This window comes from Desmodus rotundus, chromosome X (assembly GCF_022682495.2).
Source record: "Desmodus rotundus isolate HL8 chromosome X, HLdesRot8A.1, whole genome shotgun sequence".
NCBI classification, from domain to species: domain Eukaryota; kingdom Metazoa; phylum Chordata; class Mammalia; order Chiroptera; family Phyllostomidae; genus Desmodus; species Desmodus rotundus.
In genome coordinates, this window is record NC_071400.1 from 95,179,787 (window position 1) to 95,202,362 (window position 22,576).

General features: G+C 41.2%; 1 protein-coding gene across 2 annotated transcripts in view; it reads left to right on the forward strand.

The window, feature by feature from the left end:
• The window catches only part of GPM6B (glycoprotein M6B), a 137,132-nt gene that overhangs the window by 76,498 nt on the left and 38,058 nt on the right, over positions 1 to 22,576 (forward strand). The window lies entirely within an intron of this gene.

The window sequence follows — 22,576 nt, forward strand, 5'->3', positions numbered from 1 at the left end:
TACTAAGTTGACAAATTTGTTAAATGGGATCTTTACTTTCATAGGCTGTGTATATAATTGAAGCATCTTTCAACTCTCATAAGACTGGGCACTAAAAGTTTTTGCCATATAATGAGCATCAGTCAGATGTGAAATTAGGTTTTTCCAGTCACTTCTAATATAGCCAAAATTTGTGTTAAAATAGAATTTTATCAATATGGAATTTGACACCTCCCAAAATAGCCAAAACTACAAAGCTACAGTAATCAAGGTAGTTTGGTACTGGCATAAGAATAGACATAGATTTATAGAATAGAATTGAGAATCCAGAAATAACTGTTACATTTGCGGTCAATTGATTTTCAACAAGGGTGGCCGCCCCCCACCAAATTCATATATTGAAACATAATCCCCAAAATGATGGTATTTGGAGGTAGGTCTCTGGGAAGGTGAATGGGTTATGAGGGTGGAACCCTCATGTATGGGATGAGTGCCTTTATGAAAGAGGTTTCAGAGAGCTCCCTCACCCCTCCCACCATGGAGGGCACGATGAGAAGTTGGCTATCCATGAGCCGGGAAGTGGAACCTTACCAGACATGACATCTGCTGGTGTCTTGATATTAGACCGCCCAGCCTCCAGAATGGTGAGAAATAAATATTTGTTGTTTAAGCCACCCAGTCTATGGTAGTTTGTTATGGCAACCCGAATGACTAAAACAGGTACCAAGACAATTATCGGGGGAAAAATACTATTTTCAACAAATGGTGCTGGGACAACTGAATATCCACATGCAAAAAAATGGAGTTAGATGCCTACCTCACATCATTCACAAAAATTAATTCAAAAGGGATTGTAGATCTAAATGTAGAAGCTAAAATTATAAAACTGTTAGGAGAAAACATGGGGGTAAATCTCCATGACTTTGGGTTAAACAATGTTTTCTTAGATGCAACACCCAAAGTACAAGCAACAACAGCAAAATAGATAGACTTGACTTTATCAAAATGAAAAACTTTTGTACTGCAAACGATCCCATCCAGAAAGTGAAAGGACAACTAGCAGAATGAAAGACAATATTTGAAAATCAAATTTCTATGGGACTTATACCCATAATATATTTTTAATAAAGTTTTACAACTCAATAATATAAAGATAACCTAAATAAAAATAGACAAAAGATTTAATAGTCATTTTTCCAAAAAACAGATACAAAAATGAACAATAAGCCCATGAAAAGATGTCAAGCATTGTTAGTTATTAGGGAAATGCAAATCAAAACCACAATGAAATACCACTTCACACCACTAGAACGACTAGAATAACAAGGATAGATAATAACAAGTATGGGTGGGAATGTGGGAAAGAATGAAACCCTCACACATTGCAGGCGGAAATGTAAAATGGTGCACCTGCTTGGGAAACCAGGCCGGCAGTTCCTCAAATGCTTAAACATAGAGTTACCATATGACCCAGCAATTCCACTCTTACCTATATGCCCAAGAGAAATGAAAATGTATGTCCATGCAGAAACTGGTACACCAATGTTCATAGCAGCATGGTTCATAATAGTCCAAAAGTAAAAACACCCCAAATATCCATAAACTCACGAATGGATAGACAAAGTGTAGTATATTGTTCCATAGAATATTATTCATCAATTTAAAAAAAGGAAATTCTGACACATGCTACGACATGGATGACTCCTGAAAATGTGCTAAGGAAAAGTAGCCAGTTACAAAGGACTGCATATCATATGTCCAGAACAGGCAACTTTACAGAGAAAGTAGATTAGTGTGGCTGCTTAGAACCAAAGTTGAGATGTTCAGTAGGGTAGGGAAGAGTGGGGATTGACTGCTCATGTGATCAGATTTCTTTTCTCCTATTTTTAGAGGACATTTATTAAAGCTGAGGACAGTGAAACAAGGAAGAGCCTAGCATAGAAGAAGCAACAGGAGAGGGAGTAGGGGAGGAATGAGCCTAGGCTGGGCTGCTTTGGCTCCCTTAGAAGTCAGAGAAAAGGGGGCCTTGGGAACATGGTCAGGGGTTAGTCAGTCTGGGATGGGCTGCCGTTGCCCATTGCTCCCTGGTTTGCAAGGCTCATGGGGTCCCTTAGGGTGTAAGAGATGCCTGCCTGTGGGGGAAGAAGAGGAGGAAAGGAAAGGCCCAGGCATACTCCAGGGAGGGAGAGTGCTTCCAGAATTTCTCTTAAGGATGACCAAAATGTTCCAAATTAGGTTGTGGTGACATTTTCTACCATAGAATTTGAACAAGTGGAAAGGGTGGAATAATCTAAAAACCATTGAATTGTACACATTAAGTGGGTGAATTATAGGATACAGTTTTTTAAAAAATGATTTTGCATTAATTATACATTGTAACCAGTGAAAGAAATGTGTTGAATAAATGTTAATAGTACATTATTTTATGTTCTACCTATTGACTCATATTTTAATTAGGGAAATATGCATCTCTAATTACTGTTATTGTGTGCCTAAGGCTGATGGGTTTGGCTGGATCTTTTTGACCATGGAAGTAGTTGTTCTTTAATCAGGTCAATAAAACAATTAGTGCTGGCAGATGGGTGCGCCTCCTGTTCAACATCAAGGTCATTTTGAGCCCCTGGGCTTCACAAACTCTAGGTGGAAATTTAAAACCACTTAGTGTTTCTGCATATTGAGCCCTACCAATGTAATATGTTAAATATGTAAATTTATACTTTATAATATACTTTTCCAGATTTTCCCTTTCTAGTAATGAAGTGCTATTTTCTTACCAATTTTTTAAAAGAGATGGTACTGTGTGGTCCATTTTTATTTCTTTCAGATAGAAACATTATACTCTTACTTTAAAAGCCACAGGACATAAACACTGCAAATAATCCAATAACTATTATTTGAAAAATCAGTGAGTTCTCATTAAATGTGACAACATTTTTCTAAACCCAGGCTAGGTATTTTGGCCTGGCACCAGAGAAGTAACATATGTGGTTCCTGTTCCATCGGAGGTCAAAGTCTTTTGGGAATGTAACACTTAAATAAGTACATGGATGCTGTGGGAAAAAAAGGATAGAATGTCATAATGTGGTAAATTGGGCAGCATGGACCTGAGACTTGGTCAGAACAGAATCATTGGGAGGGGTTCCCACAAGCTGTAGCCTTTGAATGATGCATTAAAAATGAATAGAATTAGAACAAGTGGAAGGGGAGAAGAAAGAGTGCGAAGGAAATTTGTCCAAGAGGCAGAGGCAAGAAGGTACAGTAGTTGTGAGCAACCAAGAGGAGCATGGTGGCTGAGCATGGATGGCTTAGTTTGGAGGAAAGTGACCCATGGGGGCCTGAGAGTCAACCTGAGCTAGTAGGCAGGGTTCCATTGTAGACTGTGGGTATGAAAGTGTTCATTTTGGACAGATACACCTTGATCTGGGATTTGAGCTGGGAGATTGTGGACGTTGATAACCAGTTAGACAGTTATTGCTACCACCCAAGCCTGACGTCGGGAGAGATTGGCTAAAGGGCCAAGGAGTAATTTGTGCGACCTCTCTCTCTCTCTCTCTCTCACTTATACACACACACATACACACACACTCATCTGGTAAGTAATCAGATGTGGAGAAGTCATAGCCAATTAATACGTATTTTAGAGAGAGAGATGGAGAGATATAGAGGGATTTTATAGAATTTGAATGACTGTTTCCAAATAATACAGTGATGTGGGACAATATTATGACCATTATATATATGTTGAAATGGATGTCCAGAGAGGTAGAAGTTAAATAACTTTCCAAAGTGACAGCTGACAAATGGAGGAGCTGGTAAATCTGTACACGTATAAAATGTCAGTTGTTGGGATAATGTGATACTTTTGACAGGAAGAAGAGAATTGGGAGGGGGGATGAGGGAGGCATTAGATGGAGGTAAAGAAAATGAATTCAACTTAGCCCATTTTGAGTTTCAAAGGATGTGAGATATTTAAATAAACATATGTGTATTCATAAATATGTATGTGTGTGCATATACATGTGTCCACACACATGTGTGTCTTGTACGTGTATATGTTTGTATGCATGGGTGTGCACATACATGCATCTATGTGTGTGTATCTATGTGAGGTGTTCATGCATGTGTGTGTGTATGTATGTGAGCTCATGAAATGTGTGTATATTTATGTACATATTATGGTACATGCAGATATATGATGGGCACACATGCATCTATACACCCATACTTCACTTAAATATTTTACATCCTTCTAAATGCAAAATATTCTAAGCTGAATTCAGCTTCCCTGTCCTCATCAGAACTTTCATCATTCTTCCCTTCATACATGTCTATACACATGTGAATGTGTATAAAAACAAAATATATATATATACACATATACATGTGTATGTTATAAATGAACCACTGTAGATTTAAAAATAAACTGGCCTAAAACGTAGAATTGAGGGTTTCAACCTAGAGGAACCATTTGAATCTATTAGAAAGGGTAACTTCATGAGAGAGCGACTGGGCACCTAACTGAGCCTCTTAAACATTCACAGATGGATCACAAGGAGAAAGGGAAGTGGGGCCAAAACAGTGGATGAGAGCACTGAGGGAAGAATGGATTCTTTCTCACATGGGCACGTGTTCTAGGTGGTGTTTGACTGGAGTAGGAGCCCGCATAAATGTCACGTGAATGTCACGTGAATATTTGTCAGCGGGTTTCTTTCTTTAATATTTACTGTGCAACTGTTATGCACCGGGTATCAAGTGAGGGCAGAGGATGCTCTAGGAAATCTCAGACATGGTGCCTGCCCTCACAGAGCCTCAGGCGGGGAGGATCATGCTCAGACCACTAGCACACCGTTGTGGTGAGCGAAAGACAGTGCTGTGGCTTCAGAGAGCAGGGCAGCTCCGGTCACTGCGGGGTCCTCGAGGAAGAATGCCAGGGCTGAACCTGAGGGGTGGGTGAGGTGATGCCCAGCCAGGTGTTCCCTACATGGGACAGGACTGTGACACTCCAGTGGCATCATCCAGAATGAGGTATTTCACATAAATTTATTAGCTAGATGAAGGAGACATCTTTCGAAACTCTTAAACCACATATTTGACGCTCTCTTAAGCGATCACTTCGATGAGGTCTACCTTGGCAATGTTTTTCATTTGTGGATCGTGCTTTTGGTTTTGTATCTGAACGCCCATCACCAAACCCAAGATCATGCAGATTTTTTGGTATATTTTTCTCCAGTAGTTTTATAGTTTCACTCTTTACACATGATCCATTTTGAGTTAATTTTTTGTGTGAGGTATGTGTCCAAGTTCACATTTTGCATGTAAACATACAATTGTTCCAATACCATTTGTTGAAAAGAATATCGTTTATCCATCAAGCTACCTTTGTCAAAAGTCAGTTGAGTCTATTTGTGTGGATCTATTTCTGGGCTCTCTGTTCTGTTGCATTGATCTATATGTTTGTGTTTTGTTACAACCACACAGCCTTGATTGATGCAGCTTTATAGTATCTTGAAATCGGGTAATGGGAGTCCTCTGACTTTGTTCTTTTTCAGAATGATTTTGGCTGTTCTAGTTCCTTTCTGTAAGAATTTTAGAGTCAGCTTGTTGATAGCTACAAAAGCCTTGCCAGGATTTTCACTTGGTTGCATTGGATCCACAGATCAAATGGGAGAGAATAAAACTATCATTTTGAACATCGGTTTTTTAAGGTCAGCTTTAATCTCTAGAAGACCTGGAATGAGCAGAGGCCTAAACTGAGAAACTGTCCAGGCCAGTGAGTCAACAGGGGAAAAGGTGCTATTGCGTGACCTGTAGATGAGAAAGCAGGATGGAGGTCAGACCTGAGGGTTTGGGGCTAAAAGAGAAAGGAGAGAGAGAGAGAGAGAGAGAGAGAGAGAGAGAGAGAGAGAGAGAGAGAGAGGTGGGATCAGTGACTGTAGACTCCATCACACATACAAAATGAACTTTGGTCCTTGTCAGGAAGACCTGGGCCTGGTGGAGGGTGCTGTGTCTAGGCACCTAATACAGGCAGGAGACTAACTCTGCGGAAGCGTGGTTGGAGGCAAAGCAGATGGCCCCGGCAGCATTTCCAGCTGCCTTCTTTCCCCTGTGGGCCGCCTTCCAGAGCCCAGGGTAGCTGAGCTGGCCCCGGGCTCCACCGGGGCCCTCAGGAGAGCTCCAACACTCTGAATCTCCCAGGTCTGTCTTTCCTGGGGGCTTCGAACACCAATGTGCCCAGGGTACGATTAAGGCACTGGAGCTTTCGTAAAGAAGGGTGTCATGTGAAGTACCCATGGGGGTCCTGAGTTATTGTTGAAGGGCAGAACCCTCTGAAAGAATTCTTTCTGAGCCACAGCGATCTTAATTTCTCCCCCTCTAATTGAGATTCAGTCTTTTGGAGAATTAATATTTAGTGGCATGGAACACAAATGATTTCTTTGGCTGACCTCTTACAGATTTACTAGATTGATGTTTTTATGACCTTTCAAACGTGTTAGTCTGGTTTGGCAGCCCCCTTTGCAGCGTTAGGGCTCTCCTTTAGCAAAGACAATGGTGACAGGGGCAGCCTCCACGGAAAGGTGATGGAGTGATGGCCTGTGTCTCAGAGTCGGTCTTGGTAATTTGAGCATCCATGTTGCCTTTCAACTTTTTTTTTCATTTGTATTACTGGAGATTGGAAGTGTGTAAATAAATATGGCAAGGGAGTCCCCTCGAGTACTTCCCTCAATAAGTAGTTACAATAACGGGATTTCTTCATTTTGTCAATTTCTCCAGGAGAAAGGGACCTGTCCCACTCCATCGCTGCATTGGACAAAGAGTTTAGGGTTTGTAATTATTTTTTTAATCAAAAAGTTTAATTGCAATTTAATGACAAGGGAGAGGGTGTTTATTACACAGTAGCCCAATAAATATTTTCTAATAAGTGTTGAGGCCATTTGAGAGGAGGCTTGCTTTAAGAAAATTGAAAAACACAAGCTGCTTTGAGGGAGGCAAATCATTACATTCAGACACTGTTGCTAAGAGCAGGCTTGCTATCCCCTCCTCCTCTCTCTCCCCTGCTTTTAAAAAGCTGAAGCTCAAAAGCCTCCATTGTGTGAAGGGGAGAAATATGCTAATTTGAGGCACATTTCCCCTCTGAGTCTTTTTTTCGGCCTGTCATAGCTGAGATATGAATGATGATAAAGAGAGAAGGCGGCTTTCTGCAGGCTCAGGGCTCCCCTATTGTGCAGGGAGAAAGGGGATGAATAGGGTGACAACTCCCAGTCACCCGTGAAGCCCCTGGAGTCTGTGGGCTGCCCAGAGCTGAGTGGGTTCTCATGGGTTTGCTCTGCCCTCCCCCCCAGGCACCTCCTCTTGTCATCTGTGCTAGACAGCCATGTTCTATGGGGAACTCGGGCCGCCCCCTTCCCAGGAAGGCTGTGTGCTTAAAATTATTAAATGTATCAGGGTGGGAAATTATGCAGGGTCTCAGGGTGGAGGTGGGGGCCTTCCTCCTAGACAAGGCATAGCCAAGAGAAAAGAAATTGGCATTTAGAAATGGCAGCAAAGGCTTGATTATGCCAAGGCCATGACTGAATGGTTTTGTAGACACTTGTGCTTTCAAAGCCCCGTTTTATCCCAATTTAATACAATTTGGGTTGTGTTTATTTTTCTCAAATCTTCAGCTTATTCAATTGGCTTGGATAACTAGATGTGTAGCTAAATTTTTATGTGCTAAGCTTGAATTTTTATGTGGCAAACTTAGCCAGGATTTCTGTACAATGAGATGACAACATTGGATGGGGAACCCTACATTCAACCATAGGAAAAACATGTTTTCCTTCCTGCTCCGACTGGCTGATTTTAATGCAGGGAAGTGCATTGATTTAATTCCTTATGGGCACATTTTAGCTCAGTTAGTTTTTTAAATGTGTGAATTTTATAACTGAAGAATAATGCATGCATTACCAAACAGCCATTAAGACCTGCAAAAGTACTTCCAAATTGAAATTTCACATGACTCATTGGAGGCAATTTGTATATTTGTCATGTGTAGTTGTTGTGTATTCTGTAGAGTTCATGAAATTGAATTTTATACCATCGTGTAAAGCTATAAAATGAATGTTAATTGAATTCTAGGTTTGTGTTGAGTACCTATGAACAATGATGGTGCAGTAGTCCCTTGGTGTCCTTGGAAGTTTGGTTCCAGGACACTTCATGGATGCCAAAGTCTGAGGATGATCAATTCTCTTACATGAAGTAGCATAGTTTTTGCATAGAATCTATACAGTTTGGCCCTCCGCATCCATAGATTCCACAGTTTGGGATTCAAGCAACCATGGATCGAAAATATTCACAGGAAAAAAATTCCAGAAAGTTGGTCCCTAAACAATACAGTATAACAATTCTTTATATAGCATTTACTTTGTATTAGGTATTATAAGTCACCTAGACATGATGTAAGGTAACACAAGGGTGTGAGTCATAGGTTATATACAAATACTGTGCCATTTCATGTGATGGACTGGAGCCTCTGGTGACCTGGGTTGGGGGCAGGGTCCTGGAACAGTGCCCTGAGGACAGGCTGTGTTTGAGTATGCCTACACATCATTTCGTCCCCATGGATTCAGTATGGTGCTTGGTACATGGAAAATTCAAGCTTTGCTTTTGGGAACTTTCTGAGATTTTTTTTTCTCCAAATTTATTTGATCTGCAGTTGGTTGAATCTGTGGTTACAAGACCTGGGGGTGCAAAACCCGCAGACACAGAGCGCAGACTGTACTATGCTTTAGGCGTGGAGCAAAAATGTAGGATATCTGTACTGTGAAGGTCTCCAATGTGCTTTTTTAAAAAAAATTAAACATTGCATCTTTGTTTCTCATTTTGATAAATTTAGAGAAGTTAAAACATGATAAATCTCGCCCTGTAGACATGAAAGTTATTTATACCCACAAAAGTTCATGGGCTAGAAACCAGGGTTAGAGCTGGTTCATTCACCTTGACAAACAAGTAGCTCACATACCTGGATGCATGCAGGTACTGGCTGAGACTGAGTAGATTTGCTTCTACTTTAAATTAAGTTCTGGGTTCTGTTGGTTAACATGGTACGCACACTTTAGCATTGAAAATCACAGGTTGTAAACAGCTAGTATTCATCTATTTTTCTCATTGCAATCATAGCGGGTCAAGCATCAGGTCATAGCGAAGAAGCGATCAGCCACCTATCTTAGTGACATGAAGTGCCAACTGCTACTGGTTGTAAGCCCAAGACTCGTCTCACGCAAACTTGCAGAGATCACAAAGCGATGGCTTATCACGTTTTGTTTGTTCGTGTGTTCAACTTCAACTGGCGGCATAAGCCCAGCATTTAAGAGCCGCCATGACAGTGCCCCCCACAAGCGTGGACAGGTAAAGATTTGCTGAATCAGAAGTGAATGTTGGTGTCCCTCTGCTCCTAAGAGCACCTTAGCTCCTCGAATGAGAAACCACTCTCTTTTTTATTTTACCTTTTTAAGTATTTCTTTTTTAGAGAGAGGGGAAGGTAGGGGGAAAGAGAGGGAGAAAAAGATCGACGTGAGAGAGAAACATTGATCAGCTGACTTTTGCCCCTGCAGGAGACCAAACCCACAATCCAGACATGTGCCCTGACCAGGAATCGAACGGGCAACCTTTCATTTTGCAGGACGATGCCCAACCAACTGAGCCACACCAGTCAGGGATCCAGTGTCTTTTCAGATCCATAGTACCTGGCACCATCCCTGCCACATGGCTGGCACTTGATAAACATGTGTCAAGTCAACAACTAAGTTATTAAGATTTAAAATATTTATAACTTGTCTTAGCTGTTGCTAGCAGTAAATTACAGGTATTTGAAAAGGAAAGAATCGGCCATTGTCACTTTCTGTGTATTTTTGACTGTGAGCCTTAATATGTTTTTAATCCGGAAATGATGAGATCCAGATTTCTGATGGACGAGGAAGAGCAGGGCAAAGAGAAGGGAATGGAAATGTTCTGGCTGAATGTTCAACAGTTACCATTGTCGGCAGAGGTTTTAGAGAATGGTTAGGGCAGCGTATCCGGGATGCATTACAGCAAATGTACTAACTGCTTTTTATTGACAGTGATAAAAGTTACCACGGGAGGACTAAACTGTGTAATCATTTGTCTCCCCCCCCACTGAATATACTAAACCAAGTATGGGGTTCGCAGGCTTGAAATTCCTATCTCATTGCTTTTGAATCTCCCACCAAGTTTGGCAGTAATTAGTGAAAATAATCAAATTACTTTCTTAAAAAGGAGTAAATATGCCGGATAATTAACATATTGACTGATCAACTAATTGGTGTGAACATGACAAAGTACCTTCCACCTTCACCCGTGAAACTGACAGAGCAGCAGAAAAGGTTACACAGCAAATGTCTCAAAACAAGATTTTCGACGTTTTAAAAGAGCTAATTATCAGGATGGCCAATTAGAAATAAACATGTTTGAATTTTCTAAATACATTTGAGTTTCATTTTCTATTACAGTGCTGAGTTCACTTTATCCTTTATATGCCAACCCATAGTGTTTGCCAGGCACTTTTTTTTTTTAAAAAAAGCTACAAATTCCCATTTAGCTCCGGGAATTGAAGAATTAGACCAAATCAAGAATTTCCTTATTTTTCTCTGTTATTGCATTTCCTCTTTGGCAATATAACAACAACAGCTTGGATTCTTTTAATGCTTTATCATTTTAAGTGCTTAGAGGCATTTCATATCCCCCCAAAGCATGCACGCTCAGCTGTGGAACGTATCGCACTCATGTAGTACAATTGGTGAGAAATTCCAATCTGTTACTAATAATGAAGCAGGGAGATGTGCACTGATTTCCCTTCTCCTTTTATAAAAAAATGTACGCATCTGTTCTTAGCACATCCCACCATCACTCCCTTGCAGTTTGATCCACTTTCTTGAGTGGGCAAGAATGAGTGGGGACTCAACTTGGGAGCTTATTGCCAGTTATCCTAGGTTGTCCCTGAGAGTGGGTGGGGCGGGTGACCATTATCCATTCGTTATGCTCTGGCTGGGGCTGGTTGACAAGCTCCATCCTGTAGCTTTATTGCCTTTGTGAAAAAGCCTTTCCAACCCCACTCCGGTCTGCCCTATTAATCATAACAGCTACTTTTCATTGACTGTTCCTAGCTCCTGTGCACAGCACATGGCAGGCATTAGCTCACTTAGGCCAATGGCGTGGCTTATGAGTGGCTTTTCATTAAAAAGATAAATTGATGTTAACAAGCATCGATTTCCAAAGATTTATGTTGTCTTCTCTATTATACTCTCTTGGCCCAACACGATTTAACTTTTAAAAGGTAGTTTGTAAAATACATGAATGTGTTTTTGCAAAGGTAGGATGTATATTTTAGGAAGAGTACCTGTGTCTAGTGTGTGCACTGCGAATTTGGCATTTGGGCCGCATCCTAACAGAATATTTACTTTGCTAACTATGCACCAGGCGATAAAAAAGAGCACATTTGGCTGTGAGTCAAGAAATCTGCATCTTTAGTCCTGTCTTTCCTAATTACAGACTGGAAAAGGAGAGAAGAGCTAGATAATCTTAACATTTTCCTCCTGCTTTTAGGATTCCCTCAGGGGTGCCCATCAGCAAATGAGTGGATCCAAAAACTATGGTACATTTACACAATGGAATTCTATGCAGCAGAGAGAAAGAAGGAGCTTATACCCTTTGCAACCGCATGGATGGAACTGGAGAGCATTATGCTAAGTGAAATAAGCCAGGCGGTGAGAGACAAATACCATATGATCTCACCTTTAAGTGGAACATAATCAACAAAAGAAAAAAGCAAACAAAATATAACCAGAGACATTGAACTTAAGAACAATCTAACAATAGCCAGGGGGGAGTGGGGAGGGGACAGGGGGGAGAGGGGATTACAGGAACTACTATAAAGGACACATGGACAAAATCAAGGGGGAGGTTGGAGGTGGGGGAGGGAGGTGGGTTCAGCTGGGGTGGGGTGGAGGGATGGGGAGAAAAGGCATACGACTGTAATTGAATAACAATAAAAATTTAAATATATATATATATATACACATAAATAAATAAATCTTTTTTAAAAAGAGAAAAATCTTTATTTTTCCCATGATGAGAGAGAATTCTGTTCTCTCTACCCGAGAAATTTAGGACAGCTTTTGTCTGAGTTCCAGCATCTCTCCGCCTTCACCGTGATTATCTGTAGCAGGTCACACCTAAAGGTCCTCTCAGGATCCTGCTGTCCGTTGGTTGGTCCTGGAGACAAACTTACATTCCAGCAAAACTGTCCACTTTCCCATTTAGTCATGATGAGCACAACTCAAGTCACAGACATGACATGTCCGCTGCTGAGGTCAGAGACCATACAGACGTCGTTCCTCTCAGATTTTACTTTCTGCTCCGAGATGCTCTGAATTTGTAGATTCCCCCGTATGAAGACGTCGTGTGTGATTTAGTGATGTAAAACATTATTGATAGATTTCAATGAGATCACCAAGATTTACTCTTCATTGGTTTGCCTTTTCTACATACTAAGGTATTTTGTGTCTGTCCTGGCCGAGATGGTTCTTTCAAGTTGTCCTAATGGGTCCAATTTTCAAAGCCCACTGACTATTTTAGTGGAGTAGAGAACCCAATAACTTCAGTCTACTTCTCCTCATTTACATCCCACCAAATAAACAGAAGAGGTAATTTAATAAAATATTCCATTTGAATAAATGCGAATGTATTTTAAAGTATGTGGGGTTTTGTCCTTTTTAATGTAAATTCTCATCAGCAGATTACATGAAATAGCTCATATTTCTTTTCATATTTGATACCAACCCTGGCTCACCCAGCGGCTGACCCAACAAGGCACTGGTTTGCTGTAGACTTTCAACTGAGAGCTTTTGAATTATATATCTACAAGTCCTGGGGGTTTTCCTGAACTAGCAAGAGCAGGTGTTCTAAGGTCAGAAAGTAAATTTCAAATACTCTGTCCAGCTATGTGTTAGTGAATCTCAAATATTCTATCAAGCTAAATGTTGGATAATCGTATTCTTCTGTAAACCAATGGCTTCCAGACTCAGTGTGTTTATCAGGATCACTTGGTGCTAGGCTGCTTGTTCGGGATGTTCAGCGTCCTTCATCTGAGTAGGTGGTTTCAGGAAGGTCACATCTAGCATAGAGGGAGAAGAAAGTGACAGCCAAATCACCTCGGTGTATCCTGGCAATTCAAGGGCTGATACATAGCACACTCCTTCTATCCTAGCATATCAATAGCCTATTTTTTAACTGTAAAAGGTACATAAATATATTTTTTCAGTTGTACTAAAAATTACACTCCCCAATCCATGAAGAGATTTTAACCAGCCTTAAAACTCTCTACCAGATTTCTGTTTGAAAAAGACGTGACTGAGATCCCAGTAAGCTGCCTTTTCAACAGCTAACAGGTTTGGAAGACCTGCCCCTGTTCATGTTGGCCGAGGCACGCTTGGTGGATGAGTCCATTAGGAGCCCTCGCAGGGGCAGTGCACTGATGGTGCGCCACTCTTAGTGAGGGACCTGAGCTCCCCCAGGGATGTGATAATTAACCAGGAAGCACGCTGTCAGTACATCAGCTGTCTGGCTCCTGATGTGTGCTTTGTGTACACAAGAAGTAGAAACTATCCTTTTTAAATCAAAACCAGTTCAAAACCCATCATTTGGTCCTTGTTTCTGTTCTGGTTTTAAGTGCGGTTCCATCCTGTTGGGGTCCACTTCTCCCCAATGTGGTAAGACATATGGTGAGGAGGGTATTGTTTATCTCTCTCAACTCAACCTCCAGTCTCTAATGCCCTGGCGCTTACTGGCTCTCTGATACACCAAAAACTCAGGTCCCCAAGCAATCTAGACTTAGGGCAAGCTGCCTCCCTTACTAAATAAGACCAAGACCACCATGTCTTCTGTTAAGTCGCCCGTAAAATGGGGCTGATAATACCTCCCTCTTAGGGCTGTAACATGGATGACACGCGGTAACAGATGAGCACTTTTCAATGCCAGACAAGTTACCCTCTTAACCTCCGTATCACTACCACCTCTTGTAAGATGAACTTCCTTAAACCTTGGATCAACTCCTTTTCCTCCCATTTCCTCTTTCCACATTTCCACTTCAGAAGAAGTCTTCCATCCTCCTACCCACAGCTGGCCCTCCACCCGTTCTGTGATCTCAATGTGTCATTTATCCACCTTCACTTGTATCTTCTTCAATTTCTCTTTCAACTGCCGCCTTCTTTTTAGCATAAAATATTTTGGGACTCTCTTTCTTACTGTCTTTCCCTCTTCTTCAATCTGCCTGCATCTTTCTCTCGCCTTCTCTTCACTGTCAAAGTTCTTTAGAAAGCTGGCTACCCCGCTGCTTCTTCTTCGCTTCCCAGTCCTTCAGTAGCTCCCCTCTGAACTGGGTTCCATTCTAATCTTTCTACTGATGCTGGTAAGAAAATTGGAATTTTCCAATTTTCCAGTGATCTTTGTCAAGTCCTTGCCTTCTGGCTGCCTTGACTGCAGGCTACCTCCTCCCTTCCAAAATCCCCTCCTCCCCATAACAAGGCCTTGTCCTGGATCTCCTCCAGTGTTCTCTGCATCCTTTGAGGGTAGTTTTTTCATTAGAAACCCCCAAATTGGGTGGCACCCACAAGGCTTTCTCCTCTGTATCATCTCCCTTGGCATCTCACTCACTCCCATGATGATACTTGGCTCCTCTCTGCTGGTAACACTCAAGTCTTTATTTCCAAACTGCCCAGACTGAGCAGCTGCACAGACATGGCCCACGTGGCTCCCAACTTGATAGTCTTTCTCACTAACTCTCCTCACCCATTATGGGTTACATTGTGTCCCCCAGAAAAATATGTTAAAGCCCTAACATCTGGTACCTGTAAATGTACCCTTATTGGGAAATAAGGTAACCAGTTAGTAGAGACCAGGGATGCTGTTAAACATCCTCCAATACACAAGATAGCCCTCGTGCCTAAGAATTATCCAGCCCCAGATGTCACTAGTTCTGAGGTTGCACATCACTGATTTAAGAGATGGGAGAGAAGCAGCAATGCTGACATTGCCTTTGAGATGGACAAGTATGGTCCACACCAGTGAGGAAACTGCACACGTGGTCTCATGCCACAGTACTGTCTGGGCTGTGTACCCATTCATTAGTCTGGTATGTTGAAACTTTTCACGCCGTACCTGTCTCCCTCAGGAGTGTCCAAACTTTTGGTGTCTCTGGGCCACACTGGTAGAAGAAGACTTGTCTTGGACCACACATTAAATACACAAACACTAACAAAAACTGATGAAGAAAGAAAGGTTTTAAGTAAATGTATGATTTTGTGTTTGGCCACATTCATAGCAATCTTGGGCTGCATGCAGCCGGTGGGTCATGGGTTGGACACCCCCGATTGTAAAGCCTCGGCCTGCTTCTGCCAAATATATTCTCACGCTCTCCTTTTGATAAAGAGGTTCAGTGCCATTTTTGCTGGAAGAAAAAAGCTCATCAGCCCCTTGAGTTGCTTTCACCAAACTCAACAATCACTATTGTGGTGGCTCTCGCGGCTCCTAATGGGGACACTGTGTGTTGTTAAATGAACAGCTAATCAGATTAGGAAGAGACTGGCTAACAGAGGCTTTCTGTGTGCTCATTGTCAGAGATATTACCCAGGATCATGACAGTGGCCTGCCTGGGAACCACCTCTGCCATCAAAGAGACACTAATGATGATGGCTTGCACTTACGGAGCTTTGCAACTAATAAGAATTTTCATATACATCGTCCAATTTGGTTTGTCATTTCAGCTCTTAACTTTATGTGGTGTTATTTCCTTTAAAGGAAAGTATAACAAATATAAACAAAGTATTGAGAAGATACATCAGGAAAGAGAATAAGAATATGGCATCAAAAGGCATTAAAAACCCACGTTGAATGTAAAATTGGAAATTTCAGCTCTGGCTGAGTAGCTCAGTTGTTTAGAGCATTATCCTGACACACCAAGGTTGTGGGTTCAATCCCCGGTCAGGGCACATACAAGAATCAACCAATGAATGCATATATAAGTGGAACAACAAATCTCTCTTTCTCCCTCCCTTCCTCCTTCCCTTCCTCTCTCTCAAATCAGTAAGTTAAAAAAGAAATTTTATTCTGATAATGGGAGACAAAGCTTAGCCAAATTGATAGCATTTTGGAAAGATCTAATTATGGAAAAGACCCAGTCACATTCTAAATTTCTGGCTTTATGCTGTATTTCTAGTTCCTTAATTTAAAAATTTTGAATATAGCACAAGTCTTAATATTTGGAATATTATTGTTACTTTATTTAAAGAGTACATTTTATGCTTGAAATGTAAGATTTCAGAATTCTTGCAGTATTTGAAATCCTACTGTCTTCAAAGGCTCAGATACTTGCTTCTAGAACCCATCTTTAATTTTGAGTAATGTGGAAATAATAGTCACTTAATTTCTTTTAAGACACAATTTATTTAAAATTTGTCCATTTGAGCAGGTAATGGATTTTCAAAGTAGAATAGGAAGTGAGGTCGTCTTTGGTTTGGGGATTGTTGCTCTGGACATTGATTTATTTTGATGGGCAAAGAGGAAGAGTTATGCCGGGCATGTAAATTATATGGGGACGTGTGAATGCCTTCCATGCCCCATAAGCATTGTGGGAGGGGTAGGTCTCAGGAAACCCACTGCCTCTGAGTCACTTGGCTCTGTTGGAGGTGGCCTACACTGATGTCTTCCACAAGTGCAGTCTTAGCTCCTTACTCAGTAGAGTGATGAAGAAACTTAAGGAATCTGGAGGACACGCTCACTCATTGAAAAGGAGGGCACATCCGTCACCAGGAGGAAAGAAACAATCCAGAAAGAAAGCCAAGAGTGGTAAATGGGGTGAATGGAAAGGTGAATGAGGCTCTGTCTCCTGGAACTGCAGGGCCACTAGGAGGCTCTGCTCCTGGGTGCTGAGTGGGAGGCTGGACTTTGAGGAAAAAATGTGCTATGAAATTAGTTGGAAGGAATTTGGAAATATCCCTTCTTGCTGATTAATGACTCCCCACTGAGGAGTCATTCAGAGGCCAAAAGAAACCTAAAATATAACTCCAGAAATTTGGAAGGAATAGACATTTGACAAACTTTATTGATAGCTATGTGACTATGATATGGAATTGTAGGCAGGTGATTGTGCAACCCAATGAATTCCCAGTTGACTGAACAATCATAGTCATATAATGTAGAATAGTGACTGAATTTTCAGCATGCAATTGGTGCTTAATGAATAGCAGTTGAATGAATGAATGAGCCGATCAGTCAACTAGGATGATGCCCATAGTACATACACAGGATTCTCTCCTCTTGGTCTTGTTATGTTCAACACTTCCGTAAGTAATTTGAATCACAGGCATATAAGACACATAAAGCAAATTTACTATACTTAGAGACTGTGATATTATGATTTATATTAAGAATCTTTATCCCCATTTCTGGCACAGTGCTCCTAAAACCCTTAGAACTTCCTGAACCTAACTAAGGGGGCTGGGTGCCAGTGGCACCCACAGTGTGATTATAGGTTTGGAACTTTCGGTCCTTGCCCCTACCTCCAGAGAGGAGAGAGGGACTGGAGATTGAGTTCTATCATCAGTGAGTGATTTAATAAATCATGCCTATACAATGAATCCTTCATAAAAACCCAAAAGAATGGGGGTTCAGGGAGCTTCCAGGGTGGTTAAGACATGGAGACTTTGGGAAAGTTGTTCGCTTGGAGAGGGCATGAAAGCTCTGCATCCCTTTCCCCATACCTTGTGTCATGCATCTCTTCATCTGCCTATTAATTCGTATCCTTTAATATCCTTTGTAACAAACCAGTAATCTAGTAAGTAAAATGTTTCTCCGAGCTCTGCGAGCTGCTCTAGCAAATTAATCAAACCCAAGGAAGGGATCGTTGGGACCTCTGATCTGTAGCCCATAGGTCAGAAGCCCAGGTGATAACCAGGACTTGTGACTGGCCTCTGAAGGGTGGGGGCAGGGGCGTTCTTGTGGGACTGTGTTGTTATCCTGTAAGATCTGATGTTATCTCCAGGTAGATAGTGTCAGAATGAAGTTGAATTTTAGGACACCCTACTGGTGTTGGGGAGTTGCTTGGTGGTGTGGGAGATGACTCCACCACACATACATAAAGTGGAATTGGTGGCCAGAATTGTTAGAGATAAAATAAACATGAGAAGGCTATTAATGGAATAGATCATAAAAGAAAAATCAAGATTATGTTGGTAAGTTGAAAACTGGACCAAGATGCGCAGGCATAAGCGTGAGCCCTGTGTGTGTATGAGATTAACATTTCAGTTAGACCATGGGCGCCTGCGATTTTGACAGCAACGATTGTGAAAAGGACCTGGGAGTCTTGCTCCTGTCTCCATCATTCAACCAAAACTGTTACGGAAATTCCAACGACTATTTGGTGGTAAAAGGTACTTTCTGCTTGTCCTCATCCTTGTTGCTCCTTCTATAGTATTTGGCACTGTTTGACACTGTTAACTTTATGCCCTTCGTGGAAACTTTTTCTAATTTAATAATCCCACTTTGGCATTGTTCCCCTGTTTCTCTGATTTTTCCTTTGTAGTCCTTTTTTACCCTCCCTTTAAAGGTTTTCCTTTACCTTTGTATTTAAAGTCAATGTTCTAAAATTCTAATCTTAGCATATTTGTAATCTGTCTCTCTCCCTAGTCATTTGTTCACCATTCATTCAAAATATATTGCTGAAGACCTACTATGTGCCAAGGACTATTCCAGGAGTTGGTAATACAGCAGAGAACAAAACAAAAATGTCTGCCTTAAGGGGCTTATATTCTTGAGGGGGTGGAGAGAGACAATAAATAAGTAAATAGATCAGTGTTGCATCATGGTTAAAGCAAGGGTGAAAATCAAACCCAGGAAAGGGGACTGGGCATTTGGGGGCTCTACTTTTAGACAAGAAAGTCAAGGAGGATCCCCCGAGAAGGTGGCATTTGGGCAGAGCTGGACGCCTTACACTCCCAAGGATTCCTCTGCACCAAAGACTCCCAGATCCTTGTCTCCAGGCAGCTCCTCTCCTCCAGAGCTGCACTCCTGAATGCCTCCTGGACAGCTCCTATGGGATGTCCTAGGGCACCAGGAACCACACACACTCATCTCTTCTACCAAACTGCTGCCTCCTCTTTGGTTCCCCATTTTGGTTCATAGCATGACCATCTCCTCGCTCACCCAAGCTAGAAACTCCAGACCCCCCTTCCCATCCTTCTCTCTCTCCACTCCTATACATAGGTATCCAATCAGGTATCATCCGGGTCCTCACTTCCCTCCATGCCATAGTGCAGGCCCTCAGTGTCTCTTGCTTATACTATTTCAGGAGACTCCTAATAGCTTGTCAGCCTCTAGTCTGGCCCTTCCCCACTCTCTCTGACATTACCAGCGCAATGACCTTTCTAAAGCACAGGTCAGATCTGCTTTTAAGCGTTCCATCTGCCTCCCAGATTAGCAAGGTGTTCAGCCTATGTGGTTTCCAACCTACCGATTCAGCCTTCTCCCTTCATTTCCCACCCACCAGCCCCATCGTATACCCTATGCTCTGGATGCTCTGTCAGAGGGTCATCTCCCCAGCACTTTGACAATACCCTTTTTGTATTATATTTTTTACATTACCATTTAGTCCCCTTATACCCCATCGCCCACACACAATCACTACACTGTTGCTTTTCATATGTTTTCTTTTTCAGTTTTTTATGGAATGCTTTTTCCCTTCCCTACATATTCCTTCTTTACCCTACCCTACTCTTATCCACTCTGTTTTTTCCTGCCCTTCCTTGCCCTTTCCTACTCGTCCCTTCCCTACCCTTCCTTACCTTTTCCTTCCTTACCTTTTCCTACCTAGAAGGTTTCTAACCAACCACAGTGCTTATACCAGGGAGGGTCACCCTGGTTTAGGAGGGTCTCCTTAGTCTGTGTATTACATGAAGACAGGCACCGATTCTTGTACGTGTGTATGTTTATTATAGATATTAGTACTTTGAAGGTTACTTTGTGCATGTGTACTGACCTGGCTAGGATTCCACAGAAAGCGTGAAAATATATAAGTTGAACCATATGAAACTACCATTCTTTTTAGCATTAGCAATTATGTATGGTTCAATCTAATACATCTATTTCGTGTCAATATTTGTCATTCCTATTTTGGCTTTCAGAAGCATTCTTACCTTCATTCCAGTTGCCTTAACGTATGTGGCTCAAGGAATTATTTTCAGTTCTGCAAGACATTTCCCATCCTACTCATTCTATGTGTCCATTTTTTTTTCCAACCAAAAATGGGTGGGTACCTGAGAAATGTTATAAATATCTACTCCTCTTTCTTGCTAGTAACAATCTATTATTTTTCTGATTCAGACGGTTTATCATAAACATCCAGGAGGTTTTTGAGGCTGCTTATAAAGTTACAGTGGTAACTTTCAGAATTGTCATACATTATTTGCCCAATGAAAAGACAATGATGATTCTGTGAATAAGGCAAAAATGATATACATTTAATGATGCCTGATACATTAAATGATACAAAAATAATACATGGGGTTTTTCAGGGTGAAAGTAGACAAAAGTATCAACTGGAGAACTTGTGACTATTTTGTCCCACGGTTTTGATTTCCGTGACCATGATACAGAACTAGAGTTGCCCTTAAATATTTTAAAATAATATTCTTAAGTCATAGCCAAACAATTATTCTATTCTGCAGTTCTTTTTTAAAGTACATTGAATTGAATGGTTTTGCTAGATCCTTTTAAAGTAAAACCCAATAATATAGCTAATCACCACTGTCCCCTTTTGGGCCAAATTGAACTTGGTTTTGCTTTGACTTCTCATTTGAACTGCTGAGAGAGAACAAACCGGTCACGGAGCAACAATTACCATCTCTCTGTGTGCACGCACCTACGCAGTCTGCAAAAATGTTTAAGACCATCCTGTTGGGACACATCGTCAGGTTTTTCTGTGGAGGTAGTTCATCAGAAATGGGCCTCTTTTTGTTTTTTTCTTTGTTTTTGATTTGTCTCTTCTTTGATTATCCTCCTTTTACATTTTTATTGAATTCATCACGGTTACATTGCTTAATAAAATTACATAGGTCTCAGGTGTCCAAGTCTCTAATACATCCCGTGTATATTGTACTGTGTGTCCAGTCCTATGTTCACTGCAGCATCGTTTACAATCGCCCAGATTTGGAAGCAGCCCAAGTGCCCATCAGTGGAGGAGTGGATAAAAAAGCTGTGGCATATTTACATAATGAATACCTTTTTGAAAATCTGAAATTTTAGACTGCCATGTTTGCCTATCCCCTCGCTATGAGACGATGAAATTGACTGGGACCATAATGTAAGGAAATAGCTGGTTGTGGGCGAGGTCTCCTAGGACAATGGTTAAGGTGAAAAATGAGATGTAAAATTAAAAGAAAATGTTGAAACAGGCTAAACGAGTTCTCAAAATCCTTTTTTGGTTTAGCAGGGCCTTAGGTATTGAATGCAGAAGGCTTTGGGGATTATCTAGAGCTAACGTGTTAAAAGATCAGGTTGTTAGAGGATTTTGATTCAGGATCTTATGCATTTTTTGTGTGTGTTGAGCAAGACACCCTGAAAACTTCAGAGATTTTTTTTTTTGGATAGAGTGGTCTCTAACTTACCTTTATGTTTGCTTTTAAGATGGGTGCTCACCCCAACCTACTACCAGACTCTGTTCTTGGTCAGGGAACCCTGTGCACTGTGGCTATCAGTATTTATCACTGTATTTATTTGATTTGAGTTTCTATAATTTTTTTGATAGGAAGAATGAAGCTAAGTGGGTCAACCAAATGCTTAAAACATGGTGCAGAAATTAGGGATGCTTGGAAACACGTGACTCAACCATGATAAGGCTTATATGCTGGGAGCCTTATGAGAATGCTGGTCCACTGGTATTTGGGTGAAAAGCCATCAAAATCAAAATCATCATTGGTACAATAGCTTTTATGCTGAATGTTTAGAATATTCTTGACACTCCCCTTTTCACTTTGAGCCAGGGGTTCTAATGAGTAAAGCTCCATATAGAAATAATCACATCCAATAAGAAAAAAAAACATTCTATTGTGATCCTCATTCCAAGAAGCCACCAAAAATGCCAGCTAGGTATACTTGTAGCATATTATGATTATTGTAAAATAAGGACAGGCGTCTCTTCATGAATGGGGCTTGAGCTAAGTTTTTCTTTCTACGACACATGTTAGCTAGAGACCAGGAAATTGGTTCTAATACTAAATTGCTACGCTGCTATTGTTATACCCATGTTTGGGTTTTCTTCCCTCTTATGTATTTTTCTTCCATATATATATTTACATGAGTCTATCTACTTAGAGACTGTGTGAAAGACGAATTTGAAAGAAAGCAAATAAAATAGGGACCCTGGCAAATCCTTTGACTATATTCTGCCAGGGTCGGGGGAGGGGGGGCTGGTAAATGAAATACATCCAGTTGTGATGCCTCGTAAAGGGGTCCCACGGAAAAGAAAGGGTTTGCTCATAGAAGACATGCATTC